Consider the following 14995-nt stretch of genomic DNA (forward strand, 5'->3'; position numbering starts at 1 on the left):
AGAAGAGACGCCGAAGAAATAATCTACTCGTTTTTGGGATTCCCGAGGCCAGAAATGAGGACGAAGCAGATTTGCGCGATGCCATTGTTGATTACATTTTCAGAAGCAAGCTAGCGGTAGATGTTAAATTGATAGACAGAATTCATCGATTAGGTAAACAAATACAAGGCAAAGCAAGACCAGTAATTATGACATTCATGGATTGCCGTGAGAAAGAGAAGGTAATTCGTAATTGCAAGAATCTAAAGGGTACTTCTTTCAGTATCAGTAACGATTACTCAAAAGAAACAGTCGAACTAAGAAAGAAACTATGGGAAAGTTCAGCGCCAGACCAAGCTAAGGGAGTGAGGGTCTGAATGGTGCTTGGTAAACTGAAGATAAACAAGCGCGTGTATGTCTGGGATGATAAAAAAAAATTGAACGCCATCTTTTTCAATACCAGAATGACAAGAACGATAGCAGAGTTCATGCGACGCCAGTATCGAGTGCGCATGACCGACATAAATCTTTTGACTGAGACAGCTCTGCTGGTATAGTTCAAAAAATCAATCTCAATCATAGCTATGAATTCTTGTCGAAAATGCTCTTAGCATCGTAAACAAAGTTACAGAATTAGAAAATTTTTTATTGGCACATAGTCCCCATGTTGTATTACTAACAGAAACATGGCTACGTGAGGAAATACGCAGTGATTGCATTGTTCCTCCAGGGTACAAGCTTTTCAGGTGGGACAGAGATTTGCGAGGCGGGGGCGCTGCTATAATTGTTAAAAGTTCCATCCCAACTTGCATAATACAATGTTATGTTCGTGAAACTGTATGGTGTAAGATTACATTCAACAATAGAGTGCACATTATTGGCTCAGTATACAGACCACCTGCGTGTGAGGCTCCGTTTCTGGATTTGTTAAGTAATTTTTCATGAGACCATGTTAACGGGAGCACGAGGTTGATAATGGCCGGAGACTTCAACTTGCCTCACATTGATTGGCAAAATGTTTTGCCTGGTGAGTCTGAAACAGTTAGATGCGAAAAACATTTGGAAATTAAATTCTGTCATGGCCTGGAACAAATTGTGCATGAACCAACGAGGCTTACAGGTTCGTCGAAGTCATTGTTAGACTTCGTGTTTTTGTCTCAAAGAATAACAGACTATGTTTTAAATATTTTTCATGGCATGCGCGACCACAAAATGTTGTCTTTAATCATTAAAACTAGTGCAGGCAGTTTAGAGAAACCGTTCCTTCCGGTAAAAGTAAAGGACTTTAAAAAGGCAGATGACACTTTCATCATAGGTTTTCTCGAGCGCCACTTTGATGATTTCGAACGAACATCACATGTTGAATCTGTGGAGCGATTGTGGCAGAGATTTAAGGCCAACGTCGAAACTTGCGTTGATCGCTTTGTCCCTACTCGTATTGAGAAAACACGTATACGAAATCCCTGGATAACATGCAGCATTATACGTATGAAATGGTGAATGAAGAGATTAAGGAAAAGTAAAAAATAAGCGACGGAAGTTGCAGCTGTAAAAATTAGGTTGAAAGAAGCCCTTGTGAATTCCAAAAATCAGTTCTTTGGCCAAACGCTTATGAACTTCCTTAAAAGTTTGCCATCCAAATTCTGGCGTTACTTCATTGACAGAAAGGAAAGAATTGAGCAGATCGAACATGAGGGTTGTATCCTGACAAAAGTTGAAGACTTAGCAGATACTTTTAATCGCATATTTCAGTCCATTTTCACAATAGACCAGGGCGATAAGTTCGGGAATTCATCAGTAACAGTGCAACAACCGCAATGGAACCTGTTATTATCAACCGCGAAGGTGTTTTTCAGTTACTGCTTGAGCTAAATGCGAAGAAAAGAAGTGGTCCGGATAACCTACCAACAGAGTTTCTCAAGAGATACGCAGAATTGGTCTCGTTTTATTTGGAAAAAATATTTGTGAAATCGGTTGAGACGCGATCACTTCCAGAAGACTGGCGCAATGCAGTGGTAATTCCAATTTTTAAAAACGGCAAGTGCTCGTTAGTAAACAATTACCGGCCCGTATCCTTGACGTCAGTTTGCTGTAAAGTTCTGGAACATGTATTAACAAAACATATTCTTAGTTTTTTTTATTTTAACCAGTTACTTTGCGCAGGACAACATGGGTTTCGGCATGTTCTTTCTACTGTGACACAATTAGCTGAAACACTCCATGATTTCGATACGAACAGCGATCTCTTCTGCAGACTCATGTAATTTGTGTCGATTTTAGGAAAGCCTTTGAGAAGGTCTCTCATCGTAAATTACTTTTCAAGCTTGAGAGATCAGGAATAAGCGAAGAAGTATTAAAATGAATAGAGGCCTATTTATCCGCACGTCAACAGGCTGTAAAAATTGAAAATTACACTTCAAGACCACTGGCCGTGTACTTGATCTGCACGGTTGGCTTGTTGGTAATTCATGTTGTTAGAGGTGTAGCGCATCCAGGACAGGACAGAGAAGAAGACACAGAACGCCGTGTATGTGTTCTGTGTCTTCTTCTCTGTCCCGTCCTGGATGCGCTTTACCTCGAACAACCTGAACTTGGGCATTCCCCAAAGATCGGTTTTAGGACCAATTTCTTTCTGATATTTGTTATTGATCTATGTTCAATAGTTGAGGCTCGCATTAAAATGAAACTTTTTGCAGATGACTGCTTGACTTATTCCTCAGTTACTTGCGAATGTGACCAAATTAATCTGAACAGGTGCTTACAGGCATTAGATCAGTGGTGTATAAATGGGACATGGAAATAAACTATAGCAAGACGACATTCACGCATGTTCACTCTAGTGAGCGGGAATTGTTGTTCATGTATCACATCGGAAGTCACCCTTTAAATAATGCCGATTGTTTCAAATACCTAGGAGTTAGTATTATGCACACATTGAAATGGCACTCGCATATCGATAACATCTCTTATAAGGCAAACAAAAAACTGTTTTTCTTAAAAAAACTGGAACATGCGACACTAGATGTAAAACTAACTGCTTACAAAACATTCATACGTCCTGTCTTAGAGTACGCTAGTATTGTATGGTCGCCTCACCAGAAGGTGTTGTGGACAAAAATTGAAAGAATACAAAAATTAACAGTCCATTTCTTATGCAGTAGATACCGACGCACACACTAAGTCACAGCTTTGTTAAAGTCCTGTGAGCTTGAGTCTTTGGAATATCGCAGGCGAAAACATCGCCTAGAATTTCTCTTTAAGATTATGGCGGGCAAACAAAGATAAATAAGCATATATATATATATATATATATATATATATATATATATATATATATATATATTTATATATATATATATATATATATATATATATATATATATATATATATATATATATATATATATATATACTCAGCCCCCTAGAAGGCGATGTGATCGTTTTAATAATAGTAGAGCAATTCAGCCTTATTTCACACGCACGAATGCTTTCCGCCACTTCTTTTTCCCAGACACAATAGATATGTAGAATAGTTAACCCAATGCAGTTGTGCAACAGTCATCAGTGGATTTTGAAAATGCATTGGACGGTTTTCTTTGCAGTGATGCGTGCTAAATTCTGTTGCCAGCATTTGTTCGTTGATTTTTATGTGTGTAGTCACTGTTGTTGGTTTCTTATTTTTTTAGTGTTGGTTATTCAACTCCTATTTATATGTGCTTTTGAATTTTTCTTTTTTGTGCGAACGTTATTTACTTTGTGACACCCTTTTTGTAATGACCCCAAGCACGGGGTTGACAGTATCAAATAAATAAATAAATAAATAAATAAGTCTGTTATATTGACGTTTTTACCTACAGGCTACTGCCATTGGAAGATTATCGCGCACGCGTCGAGAGCACTGTACTGTTTCAAACATAATTTTTTTATCATTGTCGTCCTATTTGGCTTCGTGACAGAGCAACCACCCGCGTGGTGACGTCACCAAGAATTCTTTCTGTTTGTACTTTTCGTTTGTTTCAATTAAGTGTTCGCGTGGCTGGGCCTTATATTAGCGGTTAATAAGAATGAAAGCAGCGTAAGAGCGTGCTATTTCTATTATTGCCAATAAACACGTTATGTTCGATGCCATCCCTCTCGGCTCCCTGAATAAATAGAGAAAGGAAGGGTCAAAAAGCCCTTGCCCGTATAGAAGTAGCCACGGCTTAAAAAAAGCACAGAAATAGTGAGAGAATTTTGTCTGATACCTCCATTTCTTAGAAAGAAAGGTTTCTGGAGCATGTTTGGCTAGATGGTACAATGGATATGGTGTTCGGCAACTGATCCGAACGTTATAGGTTCGTTGGTGGCAAAATACTTCGTCGATGCAAAATGCAGAGGCCCGTGTAGTTTGCAATGAGAGTGCTCGTTAAAAACCTAAGCGTGTCATAACATGGTTATTGAGAGACTGGGGATTTTTCGTACTTAGATCTTTAATCCAACAAAGTGAACCTATGAGAAGCAGTCCAACTGAGGTGAAGTATCATAGCGTATTCACAGAGTGATGATGATGAGTAGTGAGGTGAAGCGTCCATCCATCCGCCCATCCGTTCGTTCATCCATCTTTCTGTCTGTCTGTCTGTCTGTCTGTGTGTCTGTCTGTCTGTCTGTCTGTCTGACTGACTGTCTGTCTGTCTGTCTGTGCATTCTTTCGTCAGCTCCTTTCACACCAGAGAAGGCATCGGGTGGACGGATGGATGGAGTCTTCACCCCACTCATCATCATTTACTCCATAGAAATGCTGTGAATTTGTTCCTATAACAGCGCCATCTACAAAATTTTATCGTCCACTAATCGAAAAGTACTGACGCTATCTAGTGATGTTATTTCCAAGGACATGTACGCACAGTGCCATTTAGTGAGCATTTCTCAAAACTAACTAGAAGTGGCTATACAACATACTATTACACGGGAGGGAACGACCCACACCCCAAAGTGCTTCTTCCCTTAAATAAAGAAACCTTATGCTAACAAAGTTAGCAACAAAATTATGACAGGCAAGTACGACGCTACGAACGAGGTGATATAGTGCGAACAATGCGTATTGAAAGCGCATGACAATCTCTCTACGTGAGACGTGAGATGTTCCTCGGGCTTGGTTTATCTCCTTCATTTCCTTCTTCAAAATGTGAAGTGCACACACACACACACACACACACACACACACACACACACACACACACACACACACACACACACACACACACACAAGCATCGCAACCGACTGCGATAGAAGCGCGGCTTTTTGTGAAAGCAATAAATATGCTTAGACAAAATGTCACTTCAAATGGACTACGTTTATGCATACCCATGCAGAGCCCATATTTCGCATGCTGGATGAATTACCAAGCTCGTGGATTCCCGATGACTCAAGTGCAAAATACCCTCTAGCGATCATTGCACGACACTCCGTACCGCCTTAGGTTGGAAACCAACGGTTTTATTAGGGTCACTCATCCCAAGCACCTATTCATTCGTGCATACGTTTCCACGACACCAATGCCAGCCAGCATAGGCCGAATTGTCGACGGCGCATAGGTTATACGATGGCACGATTGTGCGGATTTCGGGTAAAGCTTAATACCTCTAGGTCATCGCATCCACTCGCTGCGCAGCATTCCCGTTTGCGATGCGCACCTTAAATCCTTGCCAAGCTGAGTGTACACGGAATGTCGGTTTCTCGAACCGCCACCCGATCGAACCGACCCAATATTTGCCTGACTCGCGCACATGAATACAAGGGAACTGCTCGAGTAGAGAGCGAGAGACGACGGCCATTCGCGATGGTGTCGTAATCGGTATCAGTTAAGGCAGGCGCCAACGGTCACGAAGCTGCAACGAGGAGAGTACTGCTTGGGGCAACTGGAGCGGCCGTGCCTGGCTGCGTGCACATTGGACTCCGATGCGATAAGCCAACTTCGATCTATTACTGCCACTAATATGCAGTTACATCTTCGTTGCAACGCGCGAACGTGACAGTTGCAAGTGACTGCCTGGACCGTTGTACTTCTGGAGGAGTGTGTTGCTGAGCAAGGCGATGCAACACAGAAGTTATCGCGGCATAAACAAGTCGTGGGCCTACACTTTTTTAAAACTTATTTGTGTTCGTATTTCACGAGGTGCTCCATTGCGACAGTTTTTTTCTAGTATTCATGAAACTCATCATCGCCATCCTCATGATCATCATCCTCATCATCGTAAAGGTGTCTTATACCGGTGTCACACGGGCACTTTTAATCGCGATCAGTGTCGATCCGGATTAACCACGATCCAGATTAGGAGCCGCTACACGGTCACTTGTAATCACGATCAGGCGTGATCCGAATCAAGTCTACCGCGATCCGCGCATCACGATCTGCCTGAGAGATCGCGATTTTGCTGCCGTCTGCACCCCGTAGCCGAGCTGGTTGAAATCACAATAAACAAGAAAATCGAGCATAGTTCAATAAAAACAATTTAAAACAGTAGAAGTTTTTTTAAAAAAGCAAATTCAAGGCTGTTTCAATAGGAACAATATCTGAAGTATTGCATATTTTAGGATTCGCATCGACCGCATGTAGTTACGGGAGAAGCAGGCGACGTGGAGACGAGAAGCAGTCGACCGTAGCCTTCAGCGCTTAGTTCAACTCTCATCCCGTCGGTGCTGTTTGTAGCCCTTAGAAGCAAAGTGATTATGAGTGTTGCAAGCCTTTCGACTACATCGCTACATACGCGCACTCTGGGGTCGAATGAATAGATCTTTACAGCAATTGACCGCTGGCAGGAGCGACTGGAACTGACATGAGGCGCCAGGTGTGAAACACTGGTGCGTACAACGAGATTACCGCTTCGCTGCGGCTACACGACTAAGAGCGGGGGCCATCACAAATGAAATCGAAGGTTAAGAATCTCACACAGCAATGCAGGTAAGTACCAGAAAAATTTTATCGAATGATAGATTCATGAAATTATCATTGTAGTGGCATGCAAAGGTTTTGACGTTCGAGCGGTTCATGCATGAATAACATTGCTGATAAAGGAATCTATAGATATACCGCACGCCTAGTTTTGTCAATGGCATGTTTCACGGCACGCAAATGCCGCCTGGGGCATTTTCATCTGACCCAAGCTCGAACCGGATTAGCTTGAGCCGTGTAGCAGTGGTCATAAAGTTGATCGCGATCAAGAAAACTGATCCGGATTGCCCGGATCGCGATTAAAAGTGCCCGTGTGACACCGGTATAATATACGCTTTAGGATTAACGCCAAGTCCGAGGATTTCCCATTCACTCTACCACGCGCAGGTTGATTTCATATTGAGGCGAACAGCGCAAAAACGTTTCGTTTTTTGCGCTGTTTTCTTCAGTATCATACCAACTGGCCCTTCAAGAAACTCTTCTGTGATTCTATTTGTTATTGTCCAGATTTATTCTTCGTAATTGGAAAAATACAATAGTTATAGAGTTTTTGCTGTATTGACTTAAGTTAGCCATCATGAGTTGAGAATTCATACCACGATAAGCCCACAGTGCGTATCCCATAAAAATGATCGCTAAAAAAAAATCTGTGAGATCAGCTGTCGTACTGGTGCCTTTGCATTTTTTTCCTTGTACCATTCGCGAATGGAACAAGTTGAATGCATGTGTTGATGAACTTCTAGCCGGTGATTTTTGTTCGTCACTACAAGATGGGTGCTTTTTGTGAATACGCAGGAGCTGCGGCGCAAATGTGTACCATTTTTGACAGCGAAAACGTGGGCTTTGTTCGACTGTAATACTGCTTTTTTTCCCTCACCCCCCTACAGCAATGTCCACTTGGGCGATGTAGGTCGCGCTAATAGATAAATAAATAAGTAAATTTCTTCGGTCCATTTTAGAAGACGATGAGTGAGCTGCCCAAATTAAATACTGCCTATACGGTCACCCAGGTCCCCTCAAGCTGTTCTGAACAGCTTTTTTTTGCCTGGGGAGCCTCCAACTGCTTTGTGTTGGATATAAAGTTGAAAGTTAGAAGAATATTCGGCCCATGCGAGCATTGTTGAACTGATGGAAGGCTACGGCCGCCCCTAACGAATTGTCGCTCTTTGAGACAATAACTGAAGTTTATTTTTCTCTTCTGTATATTTATCATTGTACTTTGCTAATATATCATTTGTCTCCTTTATTTCAATTTCTTTTAACTCAAACGCTTTGAATACTTCTGTACAAGCCGTTAGTAGCAGTGGAATTTAGTTTTTTGAATGATCCCTCTCTGGAGTGGGATCTTGATGGTTTCCTTTAAGGGGCATCTCTGATAATTTTTCCAACGACATCATTAAAACAGCAAACTGCCTGAAGAATCCACTGACGCAAGAGTTTCGAGAATTCGTCAAGTGCCAGTGGAATTACGGGGATTTGTCACATGGTTGTTCTCAATTGGCGATGTACATTGATCCGGACTTTATAATTCTAAATTAAGCAAAAAGCTTACGTAAGTGCCGTCAGAACGTTGCTACCTTTATTGACTGCGTAAGTCATTTTTTTCATTTTTATGCATCTCCTAAATCTGGCTTGGAGTCTCTGAAGGCAACGTATATAATTTCTGCTCTTACTATTATGAATATTGCCATTGCGCCTCCGGTCACCACGGTGGTTCAGATATTTTCGTTTACTCTGCGGTAAATTCTGAACGAAGGCGCCAATAAGGTTCAGCTATAAGGAAAGCACTAGAATGAATGCAAAAAGGCAAAGTCGCTTGGGAGGATAAAGTAACAACGAACCTGCTGAAATACGACAAAGTTCTGTCAGAAAAACTGGCCACGTTATATACAACGTGTCTCTTGACGGGAAGGGGACCAGAATCTTGAAAGGGGTCAACGTCATTTTAATAAATAAAAAAGGAGACATCATAGACTTGAAAACGAAAACAAAAACGGGCCAATCATTTTACTTTCCGTTCTCTACAAACTATTGACAAAAATAATAGCTAATAGAATTAAGGTGTTATTAGAGTTCAGTCAACTGAAGGACTGAGCAGGATTTCATACCGGCTACTCCACAGTAGACCGTTAATACTATCAATCAGGTGGTACAAAAATGCGCGGAATACAATCAACTCCCATACATAGCCTTTATAAATTACGAAAAGACGTTCGACTCAATCGAAACACCAACATTGGTGCAGGCACGACGGAATCAGTGCGTCGCCAATACTACATTAACACACTAGAAAAAAATCTACACTGGATCCACAGCCACCGTAGTAGGTATCTAGGGAAAATATACTTCTGCCGGGCTTATTGGCGCGGAGCGCTAAGCCGTCCAAACATAGCAATCGAATCAGTCAGAAGCAACTCGTTAGCTCTCGACAGCATGTTCACTTCTTTCTTCGTCGTCGTCTTCCATGCACCGCACGAACAAGATCTCCAACATCCTCCGCGGCCAACAATGTCACTTGCTCATTTCCATAGGACAGAACAGTTGAACAGGTCTCGTGCTCTCCGTACCATGTGCTAGTTTGACTTTTCATGCTCTGACGTGTCCATCATTACCCTTTAAGGTTTCAACAACTCTAGCCAATTTCCAAAACGTAGCAAGCACTTTGTTATGTCTAATTATGACAATGTCACCACATTTTAAAGTGTTTCCAGGCTTCTGAGACCTGCTGTGTTTGCTTCTTGGTGTTAGTATAGCTATAGGTATTCCTTATGCCAGCGTTGCCAAAAGTCATTAAGTTTTTGTTGTCTACGTCTCCAGCCACGCAGCGTCTCTCTGCGGCCTCCCAAGTTATCGCTAGCCTGAAAAAAATCGTGAAGTATTCAGTACTTCTGCTTTGGCAGTATCATCAGAAATGTATGTCATAGGCCTAAAATTTATCACTGCCTCGACTACCTTTAGTAAAGTGTCAAGCTGCTCGAAGCTGCAGCATCCTTTTCCTAGAGTTTTCTTGAGGCAGTTTTTTACCGCTCTCAAAAGTCTCCTCACCATAAAGCGCGCTCAGCAATGGATTTCCACGTGATATACAATCTGCACAAAAGTTCTGTACCTGCTTATCACGTAGAAGTTCATAAGACAGCTTACGTTCGTGACTGGCTGCCTTAAACGTTAAAGCATTATCAGAATGAATGACACTTGATAAGCCACCGCGGGAACTTAAGGAGTCGACGGTGGGCTTCGCCATGCGGAAAACAGGGAAGGGGGGGGGGAGGACGTCCTCTTCTCCACATCATTTGGTGCCGTAAAACACGGGAGAAAAGGCCTATAGAAGTAAGACAGAGCGGACTTCCATGACTTCTCGAACGCATCTGCAGCCTGGAGGACCTTTGTTGAAGCCACCGATAGGTGAATCTCATGTGCGAGGCCAAACCCTGCTCCCCAGACCGTGAAGCGTCGCATGTCGATGACGCCCGGAGCTTCATCATGCGATGCTTTGTAATGGATAGCACGGTGACGCCTTCTTCACCTCGTGGCGTAGCCGGCAAGTGATTTTCTACGTTTCCCGATACTGGACCGGATTACGGAGGCCCTAATCGAAAGGCGTGAGTCACGTACGAAGGACCACAATGCAAGCCATCACCAACGTCAAAAGTCTCCTGCATATGGATCACCCACCAATAAATGAGTTGATGAGTTTCCACTGAACATTGACTAACGAGCATAAGAATCTCAGAGAGATTGACAAGGAGGTAGAAGATGCAGTTCCCATTGAACGTTTAGAATCGGAGATGGAGGAAGCAGACGATTATATACACCACGATATTCGGGTGAAAGTTAAAGCACAGTACAAGATCGAAGAGGCCGTAAAGGCTCGGCAAGCTGATCTGGAATCAATAAAAGAGGGGATTAGAACAAAGGTGAAAGAAAAAATTGGCTCCTCGTCTATTTCACCAGTACCTGGCTAATGCTTCCTCAATAGTGATCTTGTCGCACAGACGCTCAATGAGTCAGTTTCTCGACGAATGAAGGAACACACTGAAAGCCGACAGACAAGTATTGACTCTGCAGAGAATGCAATCTCGAGGATCAGTACAGAAGAACAACTTCAGAGGCTAGAGACCCCTTCCACGACTTTAGAAGTCTCGTCTACTGCCTGCACCCGTGAAGTGAACAAGATAGCATCAGCTACTCAGGTGTACCTGGTGGGAGAGACCTGTAGGAAGGAAAATCTGAAAGCATTTGAAAATCTAAAAGTCAACTCACCACATCTTGAAGATGAATGCCCACCGAAGACGACAGGTAGTCATTCTAAGAAGTCTCCACAGCAATGCACACAATGGCCTGCATATAGTAAAACAAGGCCAGCTAGTCACTCGAAAATCAACGGAAGGAAGACCACGAGGAAGCTGAAGGAAGCCTGTTGTACTGATCGTAGCCTATGCTCTTCGAGAAATCTGCATTCGCCAGGGTTGAAGGAAATGCAGATGATACGTCTTATTTCATCTAAGAGAAAAAAGACCAAGAAAGCATCAAAGTTAAAAGCGGGAAAGCCCACATCAAGGCAAAGGAAGAAGGCCGATGATTCCAAGGCGACTGCAGACAAGACCAAGAACTCGAGAAAACTCAGTAACAGCTCCTGCAGACCTTCGTGGAAAATGGCATCGCGAATTTTCATACGAACGAAAACTGCTCATCGACCACACAAGCCCACCAAGGGGAACACGTTTAAAGGCACGAGAGTGAAACAAACGTCGGAAGCACCGCTGGAAGACCGAGCACCGGTAAGAGTCCGACTGAACTGCATGAATTTACTCGGACCTGACGCAAGGACACATGAACAAAAAGTGTGTACTTATAAACTGTGTGTGTTAGTGTTCTCTCTCGTCACTCCCCACTGTTGGGGCGCGTATAATGTTGAATATTGTGCAGAAGACGACGAATGACACTATCATCATTAGGTTAGGCTCAGAGCAGAACAAGGAAGAAAGAGGAGGTCCACGGTGGATTTCGCCATGGGGTGGCGGCTCGTCCTTTTCTCTACAAGGTCTTCATAAAGAAATTTATAAAATCCCATTAAAGGTGAGCGTAAGGCAGGGGGACAATATCTATCCAATGCTATTCACCGCGTGTTTGCAGAAGGTTTTAGGGTCCTTAATATGGAAGAGTTAGGAATAAGAGGTAATGAAGAGTATCTTAGCAACCTGCGATTTGCTTATGACATTGCATTGATGAGTAACTCAGTGTACGAATTACAGCTGATAGTTGCTGAACTGAAAACTTAAAGCAGAAATGTAGGTCTGAAATTTATTATGCATAAAACTTAAGCAACGTGCAACAGTCTCAGCAGAAAGCAGCGCTTTGAGATAGGTGGGGAGACACTGGAAGTTGTGAAGAAATATGCCTGCTTAAGCCAGGTAATAACCACGGAGTCGAACACTGAGAGTAAGAGTAAAATAACTAGGAGAATAAGACATTTGAGGACAGAACAGAAGGTGTTCTCAATTTTCATCCTCCATGACACGCGCATTTTTGTATTTCAGTAAGCTTGTGCCAACTAGCCTAACAAAAAAGTCTTGTTTAAAAGAATAAGGATGGCATGGATCACATTCGACAAGCATTCTCAAATCATGAATGGTAATGCACCACTAACTCTCAAGAGGACGGTATATAACAGCTGCATCTTGCCGGTACATACCTACGGAGCAGAAACCTGGAGGCTTACAAAGATGGTTCAGCTTGTATTGAAGATGACGCAGCGAGCGATGGAAAGGAAAATGATGGGTGTAACCTTAAGAACTAAGAGCAGAGCTGGTCAGGGAACAAACCAGGGACAAAGACACCATAGTTGAAATGAAGAAGAAATGTACATGAGCCGGGCACGTGGCGCATGGGCAGGACAACCGGTGGTCATTAAGGGTAACTGAGTGGATTCCAAGAGAAGGCAAGCTGGTGAGGGGGAGACAGAAAGTTATGTTGGCAGATAAGATGAGAAAGTTCAGATTACAAGATCAGATTAGAACGTGGCAACATAAAGAGCAAGACCGAGTTGTTTGGGGCACGACACCGTCCGAAATCTAGTCACGTGAATGGCCTTTCTAAAGCAGGTTGTCCTCCTTGGGGCAGCCGCGGTTGATGCCGACGGCGATTACACTGACGCTCTCCTCAGTAACGGCTTGAAGTAACAGATGGAACTACCACCTATCGACAGCGATCAAAGCGATGCGCTTCGGCTCTAGTCACCTGTGTTGTTCAACGCGTTTTTCGTCTGTTCACTGCGTGAAATACAGTACATGGGAGCGGCGTCTTACCTACAAATACCGCCCACGTTGGAAAACTAGTTGGGCCACACCAGCGTCAGACATCCAGTCATGCGAATGCCCTTTCTAACGCAGTTTAGTTACTTGCAATGTGCATATTGCTCCCGTACAGGTGACCGGTTCCTGATCGCAATGTCGTGCCCCTACGACCTGTCTGATTTATTAGCCCATTGGTGTGACGCATCTAACATGTTCCTTTATTCAGCGTGCATATACGTTTATAATATCGGCTTGTTGCTTAAGCTATTGAAGAACATCAAACTCACCCGCGGTCTCTTCCATCCGACCTAATGGTCCACTACCACTTTCCAGACTATTCGTGACGCTTTATCTCGTATCGAGCAAGCGCAATATTCCGTACTAACCAACATGCCTTTATACCAGCAGCGCAGTCCAATATTGGCAAATTGGTTAACGGTCTTGCAGCACGTTTCGAAACGTTAGAGAGAGCCATTGAGGCTCTTCAGTCCTTTAACCTCGACGATATCCCAGTGGACGGCTCCGCAATTTTGAAACTTTTGTTCCATGTAAGAGTCCTCACTGAAAAATACGATTATACTGACAATCGAATGCACCGTTGTAACTTGATTTTCTTTCGTCTTCCCGACACCGACTGCGAAACCCGGGTGCAATCCGAACCTATGTTTCTTTCCTTTTGCTATGAAATTATTGGCGTAACACTAGACACCAAACAAATACCGAGCGTGCCCATAGCAACTGCCATACTGACAAAAGCTGGCCCATTATTGGGAAGTTCTCGCATTTCAAAGGTTATTCGGCTGTTATTTCTTGCAGCGGCAAACTCGAGAACACTTTCTTTGCTATACGCGAAGATTATTCCGCACGTGCGAGCCTAGCCGGGCGTAGCCTATACCAATACGCGCAAAACAGGAGCTTACCTTTCGAAATGAGGTTCGACAAACTCATCGTTGGCAACAAGCAATATACCTACATTTCAGATGCCGATGCTGTCATCGAACTCCTGTCTAAGGCATCACTGCACCCCCTACACGCTTCCTTTCCCCGCATGTTTTTATTGATTTTCCTGCAGCGGCGGAGACAAATCATCATCGCTTATTTGTTGTTTTTTCTAACATTCGCAGTTTTTTTGCCAAAAAGATGTCGCTGGGGGTTTCTTTTCTGATAATCACAGTGACATCACAATCTCCACAGAATAATGGGTTAGTTATGACGTCCACAAGCACGAACTTTTGCGTGATACATCCAGATTCTTTATTTATGGGTGCGATAGGAGCACACGTATGAAGGAAGATAGTAGGCTGATATTTATCCGCTCCTTTTTCACCTCATGCCTGATTGCCTTTAGGAGTACTTAAGAAATTTTATGCATCAATTTATCACTAAGAAGCGGCTTTACGGGCATTCTCATTACATGTTACCGTCTTCCTAACAGCGACCCCTCTTTCACTCACTCATCTCGTGGCTCCCAAGTGCCAAATGCCTACTTTGTAGTGACGTCAACTTTCCCAATGATGACTGGACGAAACTGACAGCATCTTGTAGACTTATTAGGGATTTCCTCCACTTACCCTACTGTTTAACCCGATTCAAACTGTTCACCTGCCCACTCGAGGAAGTAGCATACTCGACTTCGTTCTTGTCTCGAACCCTCTCCTTCTTCAGGCGATCACACTCCACATTGAGCTAAGTGACCATAAAGTTATCACGTTTCTCCTGTCTGTACCCATATAAAAAAATCAACCTACAAAAAGTGCGTTCGCGACTTTAACAAGGCTGAGTTTTCCGCCA

Source organism: Rhipicephalus microplus, chromosome 8 (assembly GCF_043290135.1).
Source record: "Rhipicephalus microplus isolate Deutch F79 chromosome 8, USDA_Rmic, whole genome shotgun sequence".
NCBI classification, from domain to species: Eukaryota; Metazoa; Arthropoda; class Arachnida; order Ixodida; family Ixodidae; genus Rhipicephalus; species Rhipicephalus microplus.